The sequence below is a fragment of the Pan paniscus genome, chromosome 2 (assembly GCF_029289425.2).
Source record: "Pan paniscus chromosome 2, NHGRI_mPanPan1-v2.0_pri, whole genome shotgun sequence".
NCBI lineage: Eukaryota > Metazoa > Chordata > Mammalia > Primates > Hominidae > Pan > Pan paniscus.
In genome coordinates this window covers 158,948,950-158,975,755 of record NC_085926.1, presented here as the reverse complement: position 1 = coordinate 158,975,755, position 26,806 = coordinate 158,948,950, and the positions used below count along the sequence as shown (strand labels likewise).

At 39.4% G+C, this 26,806-nt stretch overlaps 1 protein-coding gene across 2 annotated transcripts in view; it reads right to left on the bottom strand.

The window, feature by feature from the left end:
- The window catches only part of PPM1L (protein phosphatase, Mg2+/Mn2+ dependent 1L), a 316,127-nt gene that overhangs the window by 30,292 nt on the left and 259,029 nt on the right, over positions 1-26,806 (bottom strand). The window lies entirely within an intron of this gene.

The window sequence follows — 26,806 nt, the reverse complement described above, 5'->3', positions numbered from 1 at the left end:
TCTTGCTACCGGTCTATCAATTTTGTTGATCTTTTCAAAAAACCAGCTCCTGTATTGATTTTTTTTTTTTTTTTTTTTTTTGAGACAGAGTCTCGCTCTGTTACCCAGGCTGGAGTGCAGTGGCATGATCTCGGCTCACTGCAACCTCCGCCTCCTGGGTTCATAGCATTCTCCTGCCTCAGCCTCCCGAGTAGCTGGGACTACAGGCACCTGCCACCACGCCTGGCTAATTTTTTGTATTTTTAGTAGAGAAACGGTTTCACTGTGTTAGCCAGGACGGTCTCGATCTCCTGACCTCATGATCCACCCACCTCGGCCTCCCAAAGTGCTGGGATTACAGGCATGAGCCACCACGCCTGGCCCTCATTGATTTTTTGAAGGGTTTTTTGTGTCTCTATCTATCTCCTTCAGTTCTACTCTGATCTTAGTTATTTCTTGCCTTCTGCTAGCTTTTGAATGTGTTTGCTCTTGCTTCTCTAGTACCTTTAATTGTAATGTTAGGGTGTCAATTTTAGATCTTTTCTGCTTTCCCTTGTGGGCATTTAGTGCTATAAATTTCCCTCTACACACTGCTTTAAATGTGTCCGAGAGATTCTGGTATGTTGTGTCTTTGTTCTCATTGGTTTCAAAGAACATCTTTATTTCTGCCTTCATTTCGTTATGTACCCAGTAGTCATTCAGGAGCAGGTTGTTCAGTTTCCATGTAGTTGAACGGTTTTGATTAAGTTTCTTAATCCTGAGTTGTAGTTTGATTGCACTGTGGTCTGAGAGACAGTTTGTTATAATTTCTGTTCTTTTACATTTGCTGAGGAGTGCTTTACTTCCAACTATGTGGTCAATTTTGGAATAAGTGCGATGTGATGCTGAGAAGAATGTATATTCTGTTGATTTGTGGTGGAGTGCTCTGTAGATGTCTATCAGGTCCATTGGTGCAGAGCTGAGTTCAATTCCTGGATATCCTTGTTAACTTTGTGTCTCGTTGATCTGTCTAATGTTGACAGTGGGGGGTTAAAGTCTCCCATTATTATTGTGTGGGAATCTAAGTCTCTTTGTAGGTCTCTAAGGACTTGCTTTATGAATCTGGGTGTTCCTGTATTGAGTGCATATATATTTAGGATATTTAGCTCTTCTTGTTGAATTGATCCCTTTACCATTATGTAATGGCCTTCTTTGTCTCTTTTGATCTTTGTTGGTTTAAAATCTGTTTTATCAGAGACTAGGATTGCAACTCCTGCCTTTTTTTGTTTTCCATTTGCTTGGTAGATCTTCCTCCATCCCTTTATTTTGAGCCTATGTGTGTCTCTGCACGTGAGATGGGTCTGCTGAATATAGCACACTGATGGGTCTTGACTCTTTATCCAATTTGGCAGTCTGTGTCTTTTAATTGGAGCATTTAGCTCATTTACATTTAAGGTTAATATTGTTAGGTGTGAAGTTGATCCTGTCATTGTGATGTTAGCTGGTTATTTTGCTCGTTAGTTGATGCAGTTTCTTCTTAGCATCGATGGTCTTTACATTTTGGCATGTTTTTGCAGTGGCTGGTACTGGTTGTTCCTTTCCATGTGTAGTGCTTCCTTCAGGAGCTCTTGTAGGGCAGGCCTGGTGGTGACAAAATCTCTCAGCAACATCTTAACATGTTGCCCAGACTGACCTTGAACTCCTGGGCTCAAGTGATCTGCCTGCCTCAGCCTCCCAAAGTGCTTGGGATTAGAGTTGCACCCAGCTGGTCCTCAGAAAATTTTGAATTTTGGAACACTTCCGATTTTGAATTTTCAATGCTCAACTTGCATTTACTCCCACTAAAAAATAAATAAATAAATAAATAAATACAGGGCAGGCCAGGTGCAGTGGCTCACGTCTGTAACCCCAGCACTTTAGGAGGCCAAGGCGGGTGGATCATTTGAGGTCAGGAGTTCAAGACCAGTCTGGCCAACATGGTGAAACCCCATCTCTACTAAAAATACAAAAATTAGCTGGGCGTGTTGGTACATGCCTGTAATCCCAGCTACTCGGGAGGCTGAGGCAGGAGAATTGCTTGAACCCAGGAGGCAGAGGTTGCAGTGAACCAAAATCGCACCACTGCACTCTACCCTGGGTGACAGAACAAGACTCCGTCTCAAAAAAACATACACAGAGCAATATACAAATGAGATATTCAAATACATCTTTCTGGTACAGCATACAAATGAGGTATAAAATATTTTTAATTGTTTTTTTAATTCATGGCTGAGCTGGAAGATGTGATTTCCTTGGAGGCCAGAAACAAGAAAGTTATAAGCCCAAGGGGTAAAGTGAGGGGGAGGAGTTGATCACTTTCGAAACACCACCAGATACATCCTCTCCAGCACCCTGAGACCAATTTACTGCTGAAAGGGCTCTTAGGGTATTTAGAACGCAATGTTTCCAGTGCATCAGAGAGAGAACTGGAGAGTCTTCAGTGTTAGCAAAGTGATATAAAACACTTCTCCCAAGGGTCCTGAATTATATTACTTATTTTAATTCATCAAATAAGGCAACAGACTCAGGGACTAAGAAACCAATTCAACATTGGTGGCTGATTTGCAATAAAACCAGAACTTAAGCTGCATTTCAGCTGCTCAGTCCAGTACTCTGGGCACCACCCTAGAAGTGGGGCATATTGCTGGCTGCTGGCTTGAGCATCTGCTAAACGAAACTTAAAGGCTCATATTTTCCACATGTGAAAACAGCTTTAGCAGTTACAGTCCCAAAGGTTTAAATGAACACTTGAGGCACGCAGTATGTGAACAAAATTGATAAAGAAGCTGGCCAGGTCAGTTAAAAATGAGGAGATTCTATGATTAAATAGAGAAGACTATGCTGTAAGTGGGTTGAAATCCCCAACTGCATAACATGTGGATGGCAGGAGGCATCTTTTAAACTGAAAAATAAGAGCACTTCAAGGGGCACAACTTTCACTTATCTAAACCCTCCTCCCAGGACCCCTGGAAACTCCCTCTGGTTGACTGCTAAGAAATGAAGCTTCTCATGGCCCCACTGCCCTTTTGGATTCACTCTAAGTTGAACTGGCTTCTTCAGGTAGTTTTTCACTTGTTACCAGTCTATTTTCTAGGCAAATGTAATGAAGTCAACCTCTGATTTGAAAAAAAAAAAAAAAACACAACAAATTTTTTTTTTTTTTTGAGACAGAGTCTTACTCTGTCGGCCAGGCTGGAGTGCACTGGCGTGATCTCAGCTCACTGCAACCTCCGTGTCCTCAGTTCAAGCAATTCTCCTGCCTCAGCCTCCCGAGTAGCTGGGATTACAGGAGCCTGCCACTACGCCCAGCTAATTTTTTGTATTTTTAGTAGAGACGGGGTTTCACCATGATGGCCAGGCTTGTCTCAAACTCCTGACCTCATGATTCACCCACCTCAGCCTCCCAAAGTGCTGGGATTACAGGCGTGAGCCACGGTGCCTGGCCAAAAAAACCCACAATGTTTTTAAATATTAAGTACGATTCACATAATTGAATTTTGCTTAGGGCTCCACCAGGGAAAATATGTTTACCTATTTTGCTTATTGGAGTTCTTTAATAAGTAAAAGGTTTTCAGAGAACTTCTTCACTTTGAGTTGGTCTAGGCCCACAGACAGCACAAAACTGCCAGGCGGCATGGAACTGGGGAGGGAGGGCACCTTCGCAGGTGGTTTCCTGAGTTGGTCTGGCCTTGCGTAGCCCCTGAAGGACTTATAAGCCCCAGGGTGGCATTGTCCCTGACTTTCTGGGCTTCTGCTGCTCTGGCTCAAACAAGATTCTGGCTGAGCTTATGAACGTTGTTTATATAACCTCTGAACTCATCTGCTTGCTAGGCTGGTGGCTGAAGTTATTCATTCATTCAGCAGGCATTTAACAAGCACTTTCTGCCATGCCAGGAATTCTGGTAGTGTTGTGAACTCAGAAACAAAAGATGCATTCCCTAGGTAAAGAAGTGACAGCTTAATGGGAGGCCAAAGAAGGAAGAATAGAAAAACAACATTTCTATTACAGTTGAAGTTGACAGAACCAACCACAGAAACCAGCCTGCCGTGATACAAGGAGGAACTATTTGAGCTGAGTTTTGACTGATGAATGGGGAGTTAGCCAAGGGTGGTGGGGAGGAAGGTTTGTATTGCGTGCATGTATGAGTATGTATATGTATGTGTGGTGGTGGGGAGTTGAATAAGTAAATGAATGAGAACGGGTTTTTATTTTATCTTCCATACTTAAAAATTTAAAAATATTTTTTAACAATGATGATGACTAGTATGTCTCATTTAATGTGAGTCCAAATATATGTCAAATCTCAATATGGAAATTTCTGACATTAAGAAATGTCAAAGCTTTTAAACATTACCAAATTCTAAGTATTAATAGAGATCCAGGCACCCTTTAAGAAAATTGTGTGTGTGTGTTTTTTGTTTTGTTTGTTTGTTTGTTTGTTTTTTGAGGCACAGTCTCACTCTGTTGTCCAGGCTGGAGTGCAGTGGTGTGATCTCAGCTCACTGCAAGCTCCGCCTCCTGGGTTCACACCATTCTCCTGCCTCAGCCTCCCGAGTAGCTGGGACTACAGGCGCCCACCACCACCCGGCTAATTTTTTGTATTTTTAGTAGAGATGGGGTTTCACTGTGTTAGCCAGGATGGTCTCGATCTCCTGACCTTGTGATCTGCCTGCCTTGGCCTCCCAAAGTGAAAAAATGTGTTTAGAAAGAAAACATCATCAATAAAAAAGAGTCAAACTCTGTAAAATATTTTTCTGAGCCAAATATGAGTGACGATGGACCATGACACAGCCCTCAGGAGATCCTGAGAACATGTGCCCAAGGTGGTCAGGGTGCAGCTTGGTTTTATACCTTTTAGGGAGGCATGAGACATCAATCAAATACATTTAAGAAATACATTGGTTTGGTCCAGAAAGGCAGGACAACTCAAAGCCAGGGCGGGGCCAGTGGGGGGAGACATCTCCAGGCTATAGGTAAATTTAAACATTTTCTGGTTGACAGTTGGTTGAGTTTGTCATTGGTTGAGTTTGTCTAAAGACCTGGAGTTGACAGAAAGAAAATGTCCAGGTTAAGATAAAAGATTGTGGAGGCCAAGGTTCCTTTGAAGTCCTATAGTGAATGCCCTTAGAGACAGTAGATGACAAATGTTTCCTGTTCAGATCTTTAAAAGGTGCTAGGCTCTTAGGTAACCTCTTTAGGATTGGAAAGGCCTGGAAGAAACAGATCTAGGTATGTTAACAGAGATTCTTTGCAGATGCAAATTTTCCCCCACAAAGGACAGCTTTGCAGGGCCATTTCAAGATACGGCAAATAAATATGTTTTGGGGATAAAATAATTTTATTTTCTTAATTGTCTTGTAATGTTATGCCAGAGTCAGGTTGGAAAATAAGTCACAATATATAGGGTTAAATAAAACCCATCTGATGAGAATTTATGGTTTGTAGGGTATGATTCCCCAGACCCCTTAGATAGGAATTTGGGCAAGATAAAAAAAAAAATCAGAGATTAGTCCTCATATAGAAAAGAAGCAAATTCCCACTCTGACTTTAGAATGTTCACAAATCATCCATATGGATTTTTTGTGATTAATTAATAGTAAAGGTTTTGGCCATATGCTATAGTGCCCAATTACAGCACTGCAGAAAGTAAATAACCATGCTTGATTTTCTCTCATTCTATTTTCAGTTCGCACGTTTAACTTTATGCAGAGTCAGGGAACATGTTGCTCTTGCTTGCAAATTTTAACTAATGGTAATGGAAAATACCCACCCTTAAGGATCTTAAATTAAGTACACATGTTATATCAGTCCCTCGATACAATGGACGAATGACATCCAGGTGAGTTTTTTAAAAGGTGGGCGAGGTCTTAGCACTACTTAAGAATTAAATCTCTGAGACCAGAATGATCAAACTATGTATTGTACTTACAATTTCAATTAAAAAAATGCTGAAGTGTCACTCCTTGAAAGAAATGGCTTCATATCAAAGAAGAAAGCAAAAGGGTGTCTAAAGATATAAGAGTGTATTTCACTAAGCACCAGCACTTAGCCAGCTAATATTGTTCAAACTATGATTATGCACCATGGCAAATTCTCATGACCTTAAAGAGAGCACACAAATGAAATAACCAACCCATTCCACATCCAAACCCAGTAGATTTATACCCAGTTTCCAAAGAGGTATATGTTGCCTGAGATAGGACCACCAAGTTTTAAAAGTCCAAAAGCTTGCAGAAATCAGGATTGTAGCATTTATTTGGAGAAGTTTATTTGATTCAGGCTCCAGTTTGATCAGCAGATGGGAAGCAGGTTCTTTCAATGCTTTCTATCTAAATTTGCCACACGGAAGAAGTTATTTGTTATCATTTAAAATATGAGGTATGGCCAGGCGCAGTGGCTCACGCCTGTAATCCCAGCACTTTGGGAGGCCGAGGTGGGCGGATCACGAGGTCAGGAGATGGAGACCATCCTAACACAGTGAAACCCGTCTCTATTAAAAATACAAAAATTAGCCAGGTGTGGTGGCGGGCACCTGTAGTCCCAGCTACTTGGGAGGCTGAGGCAGGAGAATGGCATGAAACCAGGAGGCAGAGCTTGCAGTGAGCCGAGATCGCACCCCTGCACTCCAGCCTGGGCGACAGAGCGAGACTCTGTCTCAAAAAATAAAACATAAAAAATAAAATATGAGGTATGAGTTTCATAAAATTCCAAGTGAGGCTGGAACCTTGAAAGTTCCAACACTATAACAGCTTCGGATGAAAAAATACATGCCCCCTCCTTACTGCTTCCCCATTCAGTCACCTTACTTCCTAACATGGCAGAGTGTCAAGAACCTTGATCATTTTTCCAAAGGAGAGTCCTCAGAATTGTCTCATTCTTAATTGGTGAGAGGCAAAATTGTTACAGGAAAAGGGTCCTAGTCCAGACCCCAAAAGAGAGTTCTTGGATCTCACTCAGGAAAGAATTCAGGGCGAGTCCACAGTGCAAAGTGAAAGCCAGTTTATTAAGAAAGTAAAGGAATAAAAGAATGGCTACTCCATAGACGGAGCAGCCCCAAGGGCTGCTGGTTGTCCATTTTTATGGTTATTTGTTGATGTTATGCTAAATAAGGTGTGGATTATTCATGCTGCCCCTTTCTAACCATATAGGGTAACTTCCTGACATTGCCATGCCATTTGTAAACTGTCATGGTGCTGGTGGGAGGGTAGCGGTGAGGAGGACTAAAGGTCATTCTCGTCACCATTTTGGTTCTGGTTTTGGCCAGCTCCTTTACTGCAACCTGTTTTATCAGCAAGGTTTTTATGACCTGTATTTTTTGCTGACTTCCTATCTCTCCTGTGACTTAGAATGCCTTAACTGCCTGGGAATGCAGCCCGGTAGATTTCAGCTCATTTTTCCCAGCTCCCATTTAAGATAGAGTTGCTCTGGTTCACATGCCTCTGACAGAATCACTAAAGGAAATGGAAGAATGTTCACATGATTTTCAGATTAATCACTTAAGAGGGGAGACTAGACTATAATATTTACCAAAGAGATGTGCTGACAATAAAGAATGAAAAAGATGTCAGGATGGAGTCAATTTTGCTTTTTTTTTTTTTTTTAAAACAAATCCCAGCATTTTGGGAGGCCAAGGCAAGAGGATCTCTTGAGACCAGAAGTTTGAGCCTGGGCAACATAGCGAGACCACGTTTCTACACATAAATAAATAAAAATTAGCCAGGCATGATGGCACATGCTTGTAGTTCTAGCTGCTCAGGAGGCTGAGGTCAGAGAATTGGTTGAGTCCAGAAGTTTGAGGCTGCAGTAGGCTATGATTGTGCCACTGTACTCCAGCCTGGGTGACAGAGAGAGACCCTGTCTCTAAAAAATACAAGAAAAATAAAACTCTTAACTATGTTTATTGATATTTGCAACCTACAACCAACCCTTTGTCATACATTTTTATGAGGCAATGTGACTCAGTCTTGCTGAAGAAATGAACACAAGATAGATTCATTCAACATAATTGCAGCTTAAAACAACAAATATTTATTATCTCAGAGTTTCTGAGGATCAAGAATCCTGAGGGGCTTAGTAGGGTGGTTGTGCCTCAGGATCTCTCATGAGCTTGTGGTCAAGCTGTCAGTCATCTCAAAAGCTCAAGTAGGGGCTGGGTACAGTGGCTCACGCCTGTAATCCCAGCACTTTGGGAGGCTGAGGCAGGCAGATCACCTGAGGTCGGGAGTTCGAGACCAGCCTGACCAACATGGAGAAACCCCGTCTCTACTAAAAATACCAAAAAAAAAAAAAAAAAAATTAGCCGGGCATGGTGGCGCATGCCTGTAATCCCAGCTACTCAGAAGGCTGAGGCAGGAGAATCACTTGAACATGGGAGGTGGAGGTTGTGGTGAGCTGAGATCGTACCATTGCACTCTAGCCTGGGCAACAAGAGCAAAATTCCATCTCAAAAAAAAAAAAAAAAAAAGCTCAAGTAGGGGAGGGTACATTTCCAAGTGCATTCACATGGATTCTGGCAAACCTCAGTTCCTCACCATGTAGGTCTCTCCACTGGCTGCCCAAGTATCATCTCTTCATGACATGGCAGTTGATTTCCCCCAGAGCACGTGATTCCAGAGACAAAGAGCAAAGGAGCAAACCAAAGTCAGAAGCCACAGTCTTTATATAACCCAGTCTCAGAAGTATTATCCCATCACTTCTGCTATATTCATTCACTACAAAGGAATCATAAAGTCCTCCCTGCACTCAAAGGGAGAAGAATTAAGTTCCACCACAATGAGAGAAGTATCAAATAACTTGTGGACATACCTTTAAAACCATGCTTATGGATACCATAGGGTCAGATAATAAAAATCTGGGCTAGCAAAGCACAGAGATCAGAATTATCAAAGATTTTTTTAAAGGATTTTTGCTTTGAATACAGACCTTTTTTATGATTCAAAAATGAGAGGCTTCCTAGAGAACTTGTTAGATACAAAAATATAGTAAATGAGATTTCATGGAAGCCATGTCTTTCTTGGCAGGAAAAATGGACTTGTCCCATCTTTTCAACCTTAATGGGAGTCCCTTAAAATCAAGGATCTCTGCTCTGAAAGCACCTTTGAATTTGCAGCAATCAATACGAATGTACTTCCCTGACTGGTGACCACAGGTTGATAATGACTAGTATGGGACTAAAGGTAACATTAAAAAGGACAAAAAAAACCTAGATAAACATGAAGGAATATGCACTATGTTCTGCAGTGTCTTGAATGGCACCTGGCCTGGGTTAAGAACCAAACTCTATGACTACAGACATAAAATTTACCAATTACTGAAGGATAACAATTACAGGTCACATTTATTGAGCACCTACTCTGTAACAAGCATTGTTCTAAGTGCTTTACAAACACTCATTCACATAATCCTCACATCAATCTACTAATAATACTCTCATATCCCCATCTTGCAGATGGTTGAACTAAGACACAAAAAGAGTAAGTAATTTGCCCAAGGTCACAGAGGTATTAAGAAGAGAAGATGGGATTTGAATCTAGGTAATCTGGTTCCAAGGGCCATGCTATTAACTTCCACAGGGTCTGATCTTCTCTACTTACCCTCAAATCTTTATGATTTTTTCTTATATTACTATTCCCTATATACATACTTATAATGAGCCATTTCCCCAAAGGTAAACAACTTTTCAGTATAGATCTGTGAAGTTAGTGATTATACCATATGAAGAGGATGATCAAGGAGGAACTGCTATTCCCCCACACTGACCTGGATAATTAATGTTGTCCCCAAAGTAATTTCAAAATTTAAGATAGAATATGTCAAAGCAGAGTCTGATCTTTTCTTTCTTAGGAAATCTGAGTCATGGCTTGATTTGGACTTGCTGACTTGCTGGTATACTGTTTCCCCTTTTTTCTGTGGTTTATGATGATGAAAATAAAAGCGGACATCATATGTATAGCTCATTAACTGGAGACAATCACCAAATGTTGAAATCAGCTTGCTGAACTAACCATGACCCTTCTTGAGTACGTTCAATCATATGCTGAAAAGCACTGCAAAAAAGAAACAATGTGTTCAAACCCCAAGAATGTCCTTGAAAATAGCAAAGTCATCTATTGGGAATGTCCAGAAACTGGGAAAGTTAGAGCAACCTGTAAAATTATTTTAACTTTGGTTAAGTTCCTGGCAAGAATTGCCATTAACAATCATACGTGACCTGATTTTATTTAGTTGGGAAATAAAGCAATCTTACCTCTGACATGAGGAAGTTTTAGTCTTGTACTTCCTCTCCCATTCATGTTATTTTAATCTTGCATCTCCTATTCTTTCTAGTCATTCTTTCAGGAACTATTTTTACAGTAACAACAAGGAGTAGTTGTACGTATCTGGACTTCAAACAATGAGGCACAGCCTTTAGCATGTCTGTCTACAGTCAAAAGCACTTTCTAAAGAATTAAAAGCAATGCCAGTGACTGGGTAATTTATAAAGAACAGAAATTTATTTTCTCACAGTTCTGGAGGCTGGGAAATCCAAGATCAAGGCACCAGCCTCTAGTGAGGGCCTTCTTGCTGAGTCCTCACATGGTAGAAGATAGAAGGGCAAGCTAACATATTTGGAAGCAAAAATATTGGGAGCCTGGGCCCATCTAGAAGTCTGACTCTAATTGGTAGTCCTCTAAATGATGAAATACCCAAATTCCCACTTTGGCATCTCTTGGTAATTGATATTATTATAATAAGTGACAGGAGGAGGTTGTTGTTGTAGTCCATTTAGGCTGCTATAACAAAATACCTGAGACTAGGTGATTTATAGATAACAGAAAATTATTTTTTACAGTTCTAGAGGCCAGGAAGTCCAAGATCTAGGTCCTGGCAAATTCAGTATCTGGGGAGGGCCTGATCCATAAGTGCCACTTTCTTATGGCATCCTCTCATGGTGGAAAAGGCAGAAGGGCAAATTAATAAATGAACAAACAAACAAAAAAAGTCGGGGAAGAGGGATGAATGCTGTGTCCTTACATGGCAAAGACATAAAAGAGCAAAGGGCTCGAGGGCACTCCTTTCAACCTCTTTCATAAGGTCACTAATCCTTAATCGTCTCCTAAAGGCCCTATCTTTTAGTACTAACTTTTGTGATTAAGTTTCAACATATGAATTCAGGTGGGGAGGCATGTTTAGACCATAGCAGTTGCTGATTTGGAAACTGTAAAATGGAAAATAGGAGACAGTCTGTAAAATTTTGTCTGAGACAGGTATGAAGCAGCTCAAAGTCTACTCCCACGGTATTTGCAGGCATGAGGTAAAAAAGTTTCCCAAGTTTCCATGGGCCAGCTTGTGCTCAGTCTTTTCTTCATGGTTGCTGAAAACCTCAGGGAGGCTGTAGGGTGGTGGTGGTGGCAGGGAGTTGTTCTGATATCAGGAATATAATGAAGTCATGTCATTTTATAAAACAGCCACCGAGGCAGAGAGGTTAAAGGCTTGCTCTCTTTTGTTTTCTCTTGCCAGTTCTGCTCTATGGCTCAGTAGAATAGCAAGGAAAGGAGAAATTCTATGGGGCTGTGTATATTAAGGGTGATAGTAGAGGGGTAGGTGGTTTCCATAAAGTAGTGTGTATAAAAATGAGCTCCTGGGGGTAGTGATAAACAGCAAAGTCAAGAAAAAAATGGAAATAGATTAAGGTTTTCTTTTGGGAAACTATTAATAAGAATGTGCTTTTAGAGATTATTTTGAGGCCTCTTTTATATTTTCAGATGCTACTTCTGATATTCAGGGTGGAAATAAAAAATATCCTGCCTACCTATCGCTTTCTTCTTCTCAAAGTTTAAAAGTGGTTTCATTCAGCTTATTTATTGGAATTGTATGACATTCTTGTAAAATGTGCAAGATGATTTAATACCAATTCCATTCTGGCATCATTAATGAAAACAATATGAACTTGCAATGAGATGGACAGGGGTTTCAAATCTTAGCTCCATAGTTACTATTTGTATAGTTAATAGCACTGTAAAACTCAACTTCATTTGTTCACTAAGTCTGGCTCTTTCTGTAACTATCTCAGAGGGTGCTTATGAGGATAAAATGAAATAACCTATGTAAAATGTTGGCCACCAGAAGCACTCAATAAATGTTTCCTTATGTGTGAGACTTCAAATCCATATCTGCCCTTTCAGATATTTGAGCGGCCATTAGACTACATACATACAGTTAGGTTTTGTTTGTTTGTTTGTTTGTATATGTGCTGGCTCTGACACTAGAACTGAGGTGGAAAATAATAAGTATTATGCTCACCATAAGTGCTTAAAGGCACTGGGAGTGTAATATAAAACCCAAAGTGTATTAACTGTGATGAATTAGACTTTTATTAGTACGGATGACCTCCCTGAATCCATACTGACCACAGTTCATCAAGATTACTGCTATTACACCAAGTTGCACGTTAAGGAGTACAATCTCACTAATTAAAATTTTAGAGGGCACGTACACTGGCATTCTGTCAGCATCCTGATAAGCTTTTATTAATGACTGCCTCAGGCCTAGGGTACCCTCTCCTAACATTCTACCACCCAGGAGAGCCTTTTTGTTGTTGGTGTCATGTATCCCAGTTTATTCATAGGGGAGGGGTGGTAGGAGAGGGATAGTAATTTGATTCTGCCTTGCAGTATGGCTGAGATTCTCAGCAACAACCATGCTGGCCCAGCCTCTCTTTGAGCTGACTTTGAGCTGATTTTCTCCTGGATGTCTGGGTCCTTTCCCTTTTCTCCTTTACCTCCGTTTGGTTCTTTTTACTGTCTACTTTGCAGAAGCTTCTTCTTCTACCTGTTCCCCATGGTTCTGCCCTTGGCCCGCTTTCTTTTCTCCTGCCATACTTGCCTAAGATTGTCTCACTCACACCCACATCTTCAGCTGCATCCACCTGTATACTTAGGCCTCCCAAATTTTTATTCCTAGCCTGAGTGTCCAAACTACAGGGACTCTACATTCTGTTTTCCTGTAGGGACCTCAAACTCCTTATGTTAAAAAAAATTTCTTAGAATTTACACGTGCTGTTTCATTCATGCAGCCTGAATCACAGAATGTCATCAATATTTATCCAAATCCAGGGACTTGGGAGTCCACAATGACTCCATGACCATAGCAAATCACCCGGTAAGCCTTGCTAATTCTATTACTTTAGGATTTCTGAAATTCCCCTTCTCCTCAATCACTTTCTGATTATGAGAAGAGCCTAGTGGTTAAGAGCACAGGTTTTGGGTCTGATTCCTAGTGTCACCACTTGCCAGCCATGAGGCCGAACAAGGACTTCAGCCATATTTTCTAAGCCTTGGTTTATCTATAAAATGAGGATAACCTTTGATTTACTGTTTAAACCAGTTAATGTTCAGTACCTGGGCCATGAGGAGCCCTCCATATGGTTAGGTTCTATTCAGTTTCTCATTTCTTCTCAGCTTGACCAGCTGAGTTCTCTTTTTGCAAATTTCTTTGCAAACTTCTTCAGTTCTCTTTTTGCAAACTTAGATGTACATAAGATTCACCTGGAGGGACTTTTGGTGCTCCTTAGATTGCTGGGCCCCATTCCAGAAAGTCTACACTTCTAACAAGTTCCTAGGTGATATGGTTTGGCTGTGTTGCCACCCAAATCGCATCTTGAATTCCCACGTGTTGTGGGAGAGACCCTTTGGGAGGTAATTGGATCACGGGGCAGGTCTTTCCCGTGCTGTTCTTGTGACAGTGAATAAGTCTCACAAGATCTGATGGTTCTATAAGAAGGAGTTTCCCTACATAAGTTCTCTCTTTCTGCCTGCTGCCATCCATGTAAGGTAAGACTTGCTCCTCCTTGCCTTCTGCCATGATTGTGAGGCTTCCCCAGTCACAGGGAACTAACTAACTGTACGTCCATTAAACCCTTTTTCCTGTATAAATTACCCAGTGTCAGGTATGTCTTTATCAGCAGTGTGAAAATGGACTAATACACCAGGTGATGCTGACTGCTGCTCCTAGGCCTACACCTTGATTGCACCAATCGTCTAAAGGTATCTTGGCCTGCAATCTCCCCACCCCCATCATAGCTGCTCCACAGTGCTGTCAAAGCCATCTTTCTAAAGCATGATCCAATCTTTACATAAAATTGCTTGAATTTCCTAGTAGCTGCTAAGCATTTACAATGTGGTTAGATATACCTCTGAGTGATTAACATCAGTTAGCTTATTTAAAGCTGAGAACAGCTCTGTGAGGTGGACAATATTATCTCCATTTTACAGATGAGAAAACCAATGCATAGAGACCTTGCGTAACTTGTCCAAGATCCAAGGTAGTAAGTTTCAGAGCCAGAATTTGACACCAGATTCCAGCCCTCATCTCTGGAGCCAGTGTACTCACTGCCCTTCTTCCCCTGCTATTTCTCCACCTTAAAATCTTCCAAAGAGCAATAGCCTCCAGGATTTAAACTCAACAATTGGCATGGCCTATGTGAATTGTTCTTGTTCACCACCCATTACCTTGTTCCTTGAGTCTGGCCATTACAAACCAGTTTGGCAAGTACATTTTCCCCTGCACAAGACACCAAGACACTTCTATCTCCTTGTCAATTTTTTTTTTTTTTTGAGACAGAGTCTCACTCTGTTTCCCCGGCAGGAGTGCAGTGGCGTGGTCTCGGCTCACTGTAACCTCTGCCTCCTGGGTTCAAGCGAGGGATTCCTGCCTCAGCCTCCTGAGCAGCTGGGATTACAGGCGCCCACCACCATGCCCAGCTAATTTTTGTATTTTTAGTAAAGAAAGGGTTTTGCCATGTTGGCCAGGCTGGTCTTGAGCTCTTGACCTCAGGTGATCCTCCTGCCTCGGCCTCCCAAAGGGCTGGGATTATAGGCGTGAGCCACCACGCCCGGCCGTCAACTTTTATTCATCCTTTATAAAGCTTGACTAAGATGTTACCTCTTCTGAGAGGTCTTCCCAGCTCTTCCTCAGCAGCTGTGGATTAAAGGCCCTCCTTTTGTGGAAATTCCCCTAGCACCTAGCACTTAGCTATCTTTTGAAACTATACCATGCACACCTGCTTGCTTGTCTAACCCTTCACCAGTGAGCACCCCCTTAAGGGCAGTACAAACTCTTACCATTGCATCTGGGAAGCAGTTAATAACTATCTGTTAATGTTTGAATGTAAACTACAGCCAATGGCACTTTTAGGCCCTCACCTCTTACCTCCTTTCTGGGTTCCTTCTTTGGACTTCCCCTTAGGACTACATTGCAAAACTAGTCTTAATTATATTTCTTTTAAAAAGTTTTTTTATGTTTGTTATTATTTCCCTAACTAGAAAATGTAAAATATAACAAATATTCACATACCTACCACTCAACTTTAATAACTTTTAAGATTTTACTTTATTTGCTTTAGATCTTTAAAATATTATTATAAGAAAATACATGGAACTATTAATTTCCTAGTGAATCAAAATAAACTCAATCTCAAAGAGTTTTTGTTTATATTTAATTTCCATTTTAATTAACCTATTGTCTTAGTTTATTTGTGCTGCTATAACAAAATACCAGTGACTGGGTAATTTATAAAGAACAGAAATTTATTTTCTCACAGTTCTGGAGGCTGGGAAATCCAAGATCAAGGCACCAGCCTCTAGTGAGGGCCTTCTTGCTGAGTTCTCACATGGTAGAAGATAGAAGGGCAAGCTAACCAAATGCTGCATGAAGACTCTTTTTTTTTTTTTTTTTCATTTAGAGATGAGGTCTTGCTGTGTCATCCAGGCTAAGGTGCAGTGATGTGATCATAGCTCAATGAAGCCATGAACTCCTTAACTCAAAGGATCATCCTGCCTCAGCCTCCTGAGTAGCTGGGACTACAGGCACATGCCACCATGCCTGGCTAATTTATTTATTTTTTTTAAGTTTTTAGAAGTGGATTCTTACTATGTTTTCCAGGCTGGTCTCAAACTCCTGGCCTCAAGTGATTCTCCTGCCTCAGCCCTCTGAGTAGCTGGGATTATAAGTGCAAGCCACTGTACCTGGCATGAAGGATCTTTTATAAGGGCCTTATACCTATTCATGAAGGAGAAGCTCTCATGGCCTAATCACCTCTTAAAGGCCCCACCTCTTGATACTGTCACACAGGCAACACCTCAGTTTTGGTGAGAAAACATTCAAACCATAGCACCTATACATGAGAGACTTCTGGAATGGCAGAGTAAGCACTTCCAAAAGTCTGCTCTTCCACGAAGCTATGAGAACACTGGAAAAAATTGTTAAAATCAACTTTTTCAGAATTCTAGAAATTAGCCTGAAGCTTTCAACAAACTAAGGCGTGCTTATTTAAGAAGAAAATGGCTGAATATTGGTAAGAAGAGTGAGCTTTGTGTTGTTTTAACTCACCCTATTCTCATTCCTCTCTAGCCAACTCTGTGGCAACCTTGAAAACCAGCAGCCTTGTATTCACAGTGGTTGTGAAAATTAGCAGCCTAACCGTCATGAAAAGGGGATGAGGAGGTTTGGAACTCTGAAGAAGAGCTCCATCCCCAGAAAACTGTCACCATCTGACCTGTCTGGGAGCTCACTGGAAAAACCTCATTTGCAGAGCTTCCTTTTTTTTTTTTTTTGAGATGGAGTTTCACTCTTGTTGCCCAGGCTGGAGTGTAATGGCGTGATCTCAGCTGACCACAACCTTTGCCTCCTGGGTTCAAGTGATTCTCCTGCCTCAGCCTCCCGAGTAGCTGGGATTACAGGCATGTGCCACCACGCTCAGCTAATTTTGTATTTTTAGTAGAGATGGGGTTTCTCCATGTTGGTCAGGCTGGTCTCGAACTCCCGACCTCAGGTGATCTGCCTGCCTCAGCCTCCCAAAGTTCTGGGATTACAGGCGTGAGCCACTGCGCCCGGCCAGAGCTTATTTGATCTGATTCAGAGCTTCCAAGGTAGGAAAGCCCTATCCCCAGGGTATTGGTTAAAAGCAATCAGTGGCAATTATTTAACACTGCAGTCATGTGAAAGCCAAACAAAAGACTATCCAAAAATCTTTTTTTTTTTTTTTTTTTTGAGATGGAGTCTTGCTCTGTCACCCAGGCAGGAGTGCAGTGGCACAATCTTGGCTCACTGCAACCTCTGTCTCCCAGGTTCAAGAGATTCTCCTGCCTCAGCCTCCCGAGTAGCTGGGACTACAGGTGTGTGCCACCATGTCCGGCTAATTTTGCCCAGCTAATTTCACCATGTTGGCCACGCTAGCCTCGAACTCCTGACCTCAAGTGATCTGCCCGTCTGGGCCTCCCAAGGTGTTGGGATTACAGGCATAAGCCACCATGCCCAGCCCCAAAAATCTTACGGGGAAGATTTGGGAAATGGATGTCCACAGTGGAATTTGAAAAGCTCCAACATATTCCTGGGATACATGTGTAAGACTGTGTGCATGTGCAGAAAAGGCCTTAAAAGGCCCTAATTTATTACCTCTAGATGACTTTATGGCCCTACACAAGCAAGAAGTGAAAAAAAATAAGAAATGCAAAGAAACAGGAAAGTATGGCCCATACACAGGGATAAAAAACTAATAGTAGAAACTACCCCCAAGTAAGCCCAGATGTTAGACTTTCAAGAAAAAAACTTTAAATCCACTATCATAGTATGTTTAGAGAATCAAAGAAAACTGTGTCTGAAGAACTAAAGGAAAGTATAAGGATGATATCTCATTGAATGGAGAGTATCAATTAAAAAATTACCAAATTACCAAATAGAAATTCTGGTTTATATTTGCGTAGTAAATGAAATGAAAAATTCAATAGAAGGATTTTACAGCAGATATGAGGAAGCATAATAAAGAATCAGCAAACTTGAAGATAGGTCAATTGACATTACCTAATTTGAGGAATAGATAGAAAAAAGAATTTAAAAAAATTTTAATAGAGCAGAGCCTTAACAATCTGTGGAACATCATGAATTGCAACAACATATATAGGATTCCCTAAAGGAGATGAGACAGAGAAAGGAACAAAAGAATATTTGAAGAAATAATGGCCAAAACTTACAAAATGTGATGAAATACATTAATCTATACATCCTAGAACCTCAACAAATTCCAAGTAGAATAAACTCTAAGAGATCCACACCAAGACATACAATCAAACTGTTAAAAGCCAAAGACTGAAAGAGAATCTTGAGAGCAGCAAGAGAAAAAAAAAAAAAAACCCTCATAATGTACAAGAAAGTTTCAAATGAGACTAACAGCTGATTTCTCATCAGAAACCATGTACATCAGAAGGCAGTGGGACAACATATCGAAGTGCTCATGAGAAGAGTGTCAACAAAGAATTCTCCATCCATCAAAATTGTGCTTCAAAAATGAAGGAGAGGCTGGGCACAGTGGCTCATGCCTGTAATCCCAGCACTTTGGGAGGCCAAGGCAGGTGGATCACAAGGTCAGGAGATTGAGACCATCCTGGCTAACACAGTGAAACCCCATCTCTACTAAAAATACAAAAAAATTAGCTGGTCATGGTGGCAGGTGCCTGTAGTCCCAGCTACTCGGGAGGCTGAGGCAGGAGAATGGTGTGTACCCAGGAGGTGGAGCTTGCAGTGAGCGAAGATTGAGCTGCTGCACTCCACCCTGGGTGACAGAGTGAGACTCCATCTCAAAAAAAAAAAAAAAAGGAAGGAGAAATTAAGTAAGTTATTCAGATAAAAACTGAGAAAAGTTGTCACTTGAAGCCCTGAACAAAAAAAGGATTTCGTAATAGAATCCTTCAAAGTGAAATACAAGGATGCTAAACAGTGATTTGAATCCACATGAATATGTAAACAAATGTAACCAATAATTAAGTAAATATAATAGACAATAGAAATGTATATTTTTATAGAAGCAGGATTTTAATTTAAAAAGAAATATATTTTGTTCTAATTTGATCTTATTTGTTAACTTTTTTCTTCTATCTAATTTAAAAAATAAATGCATAAAGAAATAATTATGAAATTATTGATGACATTATAATGTATAAGCATATAATTTGGTTGACAACAGCACAGAGAATGGGGAGGGAATAGTGGTATATTAAAGCAAAGTCTTTGTTTAAAATCGAACTTAGTTTAGAATTAATATGAACTAGATATTCTGAAGCTAAGGTGTTACTTGCAGTCTCCAAGCAGCCATTCAAAAAGTAACCAAGGGTAAAAAAAAAAAAAAAAATGGAATTAAAACAGAAAACATCTAGCTACGCAAAAGTATGCAATAATGGAGTGATAAAGGAACAAAATACATAAGACATATAAAAAACAAATAGTAAAATAGTAAACATAACTTTTAACTTATAGGTAATTACCTTAAACATAAATGAATTAAAAATTCTAATAAAAAGGCAGAGATTAGCAAAATAGATTTTTAAATCTTATCCAACTATGTGCTTTCTAGAAAATACTTTAGATCCAATGGCACAAATATGTTAAAAGTAAAGAGTAAAGTATGCTGTAAAAAAAACCAAAAGAGAACTAGAGTAGCTTTACGAATATCAGATAAAATATACTTCAGACAAATTATTACTAGAGACAAAAAAGGATATTTTAAAACAATAAATGGGTGAATACATCAGGGAGATAAATATATATGCACATAACAACAGAGCTCTAAAATACGTGAGGCAAAAACTAACAATTAAAGAGGAAAATAGATGGTTCAACAATAATAGATGATAACTTCAAAATCTCACTTCCACTAATAGATAGAACGAGGCAGAAGATTAAAAAGGAAATAAATAAATAAAAGACTTGAACAATACTAGAAAACCACTAGACCTAACAGACATGTATAGAACACTCCACCCAATAAAGACAGATTATACATTCTTATCAGGTATACACAGGACATTCTCCAGGTTAGACTATAAAACAAAACTTAAATAAATTTAAAAGGGTTAGAAACATACTAAGTATGTTCTCTGACCACAAACGAATGAAATTAGAAATCAATAGCAGAATAAATTTGGAAAATGTAACAATATATAAAGAAGTCATGAACACAATCCTAAATAACCAATGTATCAAAAAAAGAAATCACAAGGGAAATTAGAAAATATTTTGAGATGAGTGGAAATGAAAACACACCCAAAACTTATGGGATACAGCTAAAGTGTTTTTACAGCTATAAACACCTACATTAAAGAAGAAAGCTCTCAAATAAAAAACCTAAGCTCCCACCCTAAGAAACTAGAAAATAAGAGCAAACTAAACCCCAAAGAAGAAAGAAAATAATAAAGATTAGAGCATAAATAAATGATACAAAAATAGAGATACAACAAAAACAAAAGTAGGTTCTTAAAAAAGATCACCAAAGTTGACCAAACTTTAGCTAGATTGATGAAGAAAAAAAGGGGAGAAGACTCAAATTACCAAGATTGGGAATACAGGAAGGGACATCATTACCAACTTTATATCAATAAAATAAAAGGATAATAAGAAAATACTATGAACAATTTAATGTATATCAATAAATTAGATAAATTAGATAACGTAGATGAAACTTAGAAGTTCCTAAAAAAACACAAACTGATAAAATTGACTCAAGAAGAAACAGAAGATCCCAACAGACCTATAACAAGTATAGAGATTGAATCAGTAATCAAAAGCTTCCCATAAAGAAAAACCCTGACCCAGATGGATTCATCAGTGAATTCTATCAAACATGCAATGAAGAATTAATGCCAACCAATTCTTCACAAACTTTTCCAAAAAATACAAGAGGAAGGAGGACTTCCAATTAATTATATGGTATGGACAAAACAGTATCTTATGGTGATTTCATTTGCATTTCCCTAGTTAGTTGATAAGGTTTAGCAACTATTTAAGGGACATTCCTATTTCGCCTTCTCTGAAATGCTTCTCTGAAACATAAGCCTTGCTTATGTTAAGGTCAGTTTCCTCAATCAGCTTTATTAGAAGTAAAGCTGTTATTTTGCTTCTTGCTACTTGACTGTCTCCTATGTCTTATTTCTCAATTATTTATAAGTTTAAAGGGAGGAAACAGGGTATTATTTTAGATGTCCTGGTGTAGAAATAAATAACCAATTTGCCTACATGAGGGTTCAGGACTTAAATATATGTTCAAATATTTTGAAATGCCAGAATATATTAGAGTATAAAATTGAGTTAGGAGATGCCTTGTTTTTTCTAGGCTTAGTACAACTTTTTTTTTTTTTTTTTTTTTTTTTTGAGGTGGAGTCTCTCTCTGTCACTAGGCTGGAGTGCAGTGGCACGATCTTGGCTCACTGCAACCTCCACCTCCTGGGTTCAAGTGATTCTCATGCCTCAGCCTCCTGAGTAGCTAGGATTACAGGCACACGCCACCACACTCAGGTAATTTTTTGTATTTTTAGTAGAGAGGGGGTTTCACCATATTGGTCAGGATGGTCTCGATCTCCTGACCTGGTGATCCGCTGCCTTGGCTTCCCAAAGTGTTGGTATTACAGGCATGAGCCACCATGCCCAGCAGCACAACATTTTATAATTAGCTTTGTTTATGATTTTAGAGAGAAAGGCCAACTTGTTATATGACATATCGTCTTGTTAATGCATTACTGTGACCCTAGTGGACATATATCATGCAGTAAATGCCCTGAGCTAACGGACTGATGATGCAGCAGTGACAGGTAACACAAACTCACTCAAATTTATTTATTTGAAAATTTGTTCTATATACAAAACTCTTACTGCTAAATGGTACTTTGATTCTATCTTACTTCTGAACAAATTTCCATCTTTGTAGTAGCTAAAAACCAGCTGTTGACCTCACCAAAAAGTGTCCAGAATTTATTTTAGTAGTTAAAAAACAATTGGTGGCCAGACATGTTGACTCATGCCTGTAATTTCAGCACTTTTGCAAGCCGAGATAGGAGGATCACTTGAGATCTGGAGTTCGAGACCAACCTGGACAACATAGTGAGACCCTATCTTTACAAAAAAAATTTTTTTTAATCAGCCAGGCATGGTGGCGCATGCCTATAGTCCCAGCTACTCAGGGAGTTGAGGCGGGAGAATCACTTGAACCCAGGAGTTTGAGACTGCAATGAGCTATGATTATGCCACTGCACCCCAGCCTGGGTGACAGAATGAGATCTTGTTCCTAACAAGAAACAATAACAACAACAACAGCAAACCCAGAATGACCACAAGTATCTTAATTTGGGTTGCAATTTTGAGCATCATCTATAGTATTATCTAAAATAATTAACCAAATTAATCAAATAATCTTATCCTCTAGTTCAATGTTTCCCGAAGTGGTTTCTGTGGATAGCCAATTCAGCTGAATATAGATAGAAGTTATTCAGTAAAAGGGTTCATGCCTCAATAAGTTGGGGAAATACCAAGTTCTCAAAGTTAAAGCCAGTTAAACTATATCAGTCTTACGAAGCCTTTAATATAATGTCAAACAGTGAATTCCAAAGAAGGTCATGGTATGCAACATATCCCAAATGTTTTTCCCTCCAGAATGCCTGGAATGCCGAGATGCCAAGGAACATACCTTGGAAAATGTGCAGTTCTGCTTCGATTCTTGTCATCAGCTTCCTACAAGTAAGATGGTTAATTTGTTTTCTCAAAATTTTTTCTGACTATTAAGTGATATTGTTAGAAACATTATTTTTAGGTTTAAATTTTATATCAGCTTCATAATAATTGGAAAGTGTATAATAAATATTTATACTACAAGAAAAAATATCCATAATCCTGAAATGCTACAAAATTCCTATTTAAAGAGATATGATTCCATTTCATTAAAATGCTAATTAACTCTAGTCCTAAACTAATTAAATGTTCTTTATCATCAATTGTAGTTTATAGTATCTTAAACACAAATTTAAAAAAATTCCAAAGCAATAATATTGGAATTCCATTTGTAAAAATATCTATGCTACCTTTCATGTTCATAGAAAGAAGACAGAACATATGAAAACCATTTGATATTATTACTATTGAATAAACAAAATACATTTCAAGATTTCTACATGAAATATTCTTATTTAGGGCCAATTAATTTGTAAAATGAAAGAAGCTCTTTCTAAAATTGATGCGTTATGGTCTTTTATGTGTAAATGCAAATCCTCTCTTTGTGATCCACCATGGAGAATTCTATAAAGATGGCCTTCCTAAGGAGTCCCTGCACAGAATGGGGTTGCCAGCACATAATCTGTGAGGAGGCTAACACATGCATACACAGTCTGAATGCAAATTTATCTTTTAAGATTGACAGCTGAATTAAATAATGTCAAGATGTATACCCCATTCTTTTTTTTTAAGGAGTCATTGGCTTGCTGTTATTAATTTTAAGCTTTTAAAAGTATCTTGCTGTTATTAATTTTAAGCTTTTAAAGCTATATTCAATCAGGTTAGGGTAATAGGGGAAATTTTCTAGAACCTCTAGTGTAAACTCAAATTTTAGGTACTTCATTGGAGTAAAGCAGGTGCTTTACAGATTCCAAGGTTATTTTAGGATGCAAAAACTCTGTTTTTCCCCTGTATTTCCCTACTCAACCTCGGCAATACTTTTTCCTTGTATCTGTAGTGGAAACCTTAGCAGCAGACAAGAACTGCCCCAGGTCTGTCAAATAGATTTATTCTTATAAAAACAGGCTGGCACCTTTTCACCAAGGACAGAATGGGATATGGAAGAGGGTTTAAATGAGCTAACTGCTCTCTTTCTTTGACCACTGGAATGTTTTCAACCTCCCACGACAATTCTGGGCTTAGAAAAATTGTAATACAATAGGCATAATGGGCACTTACTTCTGAGGTTGGCATTTACTTCAGAAAATAGAACACTGTGGACCCTTGGTAAGGCATCAAAAAGTAGGTAGTTTATTCAGCTAGGTACTCGAAACTTGAAGGTTTTTGGATAAGTTTTGTGAAGAAATGAAAATGCTACTGAAGAGCCAATCAACATAATCAATTGCGTCAAGATGCTCAGACTCCATAATTGGTCTAAACAAAAATATGACACTTCTCTATATCTAATCTCCCTCAAATTCCTTGGAGTTCTGTTAATTTTCTATTTATTGTATTCTGTGACATTTTCTTCCCTCTTCAAATTTCACCATGGCACTGATTTTAAAATGTTCTTTAGTTTGAGATCATTTGGGAGAATTTCACCCTTAAGATAACTGGAGACACACCCCACTCCTTTTTCTAAAAATCCACCTCCAAAAAAGAAGACTATGAATCACCTCTATCCACAGTTACACTTTATAAGTATAGTAATGAAATGTTTCAAAAATCCATTCATTTCTAGCTAGAAATATCAGTTGAAATATTTCAAATTGGCTCTTTCATGACTTGACAAGATAAGCATAAAGAAGAAGAAAAAAAACGAAGTGCATTATGTTTTGTTCAGATAATACTCCAAATATTATCTTCTAAGAAACTGGAAAACACAATCTTCTCCAAATGAATACCCAGTCGATGAGCAAGAATTCTTCTCTTAAAGACTCATTCACTGGTTAATCTCTCAGAAAGTCTCCACACCATCCACATATTGTTATAATCAGAGCACACTCTAAATAAAATTGAGAATTAGGAAAGCTGCTCTTGAAAAGCTTACTTTTCCCCAACCTGATGTCCTACCAGGGTAGCCTCCACTCTCGATGTTTTGTTTCTTCACCTCTCCTATCAAAATATATTTGTACTATGCCTCGCCCTCTAATAGGAACATGATGAAATAATATTTTCTGGCAAGGAGTTCCTCATCTATCTTATAAGCCGCATTTAGAACTGCCTACTAGAAACTTCAGCCTGAATGTCCTGTGAGCATGTGAAATCCAATTTAACATCTCCCTCCATCTCTCCTCCTCCTTCAACCTCTTCCTTCTTCAGCATTCCATATCTTGGTTAGGGCATCATCATACACATACTTACCCAATTTAGAAATCTGAGAGACAATTTATCACATTGTACTGGAAATATTTGTTTGCATATCTGTTTCATTCACAAGACTACAAGCTCCTTAGGGGAATATGATAGGCCTCTCCTAGAATATAGGACCATGAAATATGACAGAAATGAATAAATGTTTGATGTAGATGGAGATCATAGTCTAATGCATTTAACTATCTGAAACAATATTTGGATTTTTTTTTTACCAGTTGCCTAGATAGAATGCCTCCACTCAAAAGAATGGCAGTATCAGCAAAGCTTCTATAACTGGTTATCCACTTTGCATGAAACCTTGATAAAAACAGTATAAATAACTGATTCCCAAGTGTCTCATGAGACCAAATATCATATGTGATATAGACACACATTTTGGTGACCTGCCACCCATGAAGTTGACAGCAGGACTGTTCTCAGGAACACCCAGGCCACATCGCTCCTTCCCATGGGATTTCTCAAGGGCTGGGAACTGTGGGCACTCCTCACTTTTTAAGGTGGGACGTACATTCAGAAGGGCATACAATGAAAAAAGCAAACACTAGAGTCAGATTAGCTAGGGGTAAGTCACAAGGCTCATCTGTTCTAATAAATACAAATGCCATGTTTTTATCCAAGTTCTGGGTAGGGCAATATTTGGCTTAGAGGCTGTCTGCACACACACTGAGCAGGTTTTAATTAGCCCATCCAAACAACAGCTAGCTTGGTAAACTGATTCCTGGTAAAAGAAATAATGCAAATCAAGAGAACCACTGAATCCAGTTAAACAAAAAGCCTCAGAGCTGAAATATTTATTCTGACATGAAACAGAAGGGCCCAGACCTATCTCGGCTATGTGCCACAGGAAAGCCTTTGTCTGGAAACAGGTCCCAGGTGGTAGGTGTCAGAAATAACTCCAGGGATTTAATTAGTGAGTGCAGCTGAAGCATGTAAATAATGACCAGTTTAGAGATATAGTTTGCATATTCTGATCAACTCAGTCAGCACCAGCATTAACAAAATATAGCTGCTGGAAAATCCCCTTTAGGATTTCAGATCACATTTGACAAATTGTTTTTTTTTTTACTACAACTGCATTATTTCCAGGCCCTGGTAATGAGGTTTTATGAAGAACTTGCACATATCAGTGGCACAGTCATGTTTCAGTCTACTGCTAATTTCACTGAGGTGCCCTGTAAATAACTACTAAGCTTTCCAGCTGGTTTAGGGGAAGGAAGGATAGCACATGATTATTAATTTAAAAATAGAATATGTCCAAATAGAAATGTGTATTATGATGCTTTTGATGTGTGTGAGTGGTGTTAAGAGAAGCCATTACAAATTTCTCCCATTCACCCCCCTTTGCTACTCCCCCTACCAACTGCCCTACACACACCTAAAAGACTTACTGCTCCTTGATTTACAACTGTGACCTTTTCCCATTTAATAGCAAAGATTCTTTGCCAGCTCCAATAAATGGAAGTGGTTGCCTGCATACAGCACCAAGGAAACTCAGGCGTAATGATTTTGCACCGTAAGTGGTGGATTTCAGTTGCTTGGAGGTGTTACAATATGACTCCCCCCATCCCCAAATATCCCAAACCAAAACATGAAGGCAAGTCTGAGAAATCTGAAGCATTAGTGCTTATACTAGTCTCTACTACACTTAAAAATCCTGGCCAGGAGCGGTGGCTCACGCCTATAATCCCATCACTTTGGGAGGTCCAGACAGGCGGATCATGAGGTCAGGAGTTTGAGACAAGGCTGACCAAGGTGAAACCCCATCTCTACTAAAAATATAAAAGTTAGCTGGGCGTGGTGGTGTGTGCCTGTAATCCCAGCTACTCAGGGGGCTGAGGCAGGAGAATCGCTTGAACCTGGGAGGCGGAGGTTGCAGTGAGCTGAGATTGTGCCACTGCACTCCAGCCTTGGTGACAGAGCAAGACT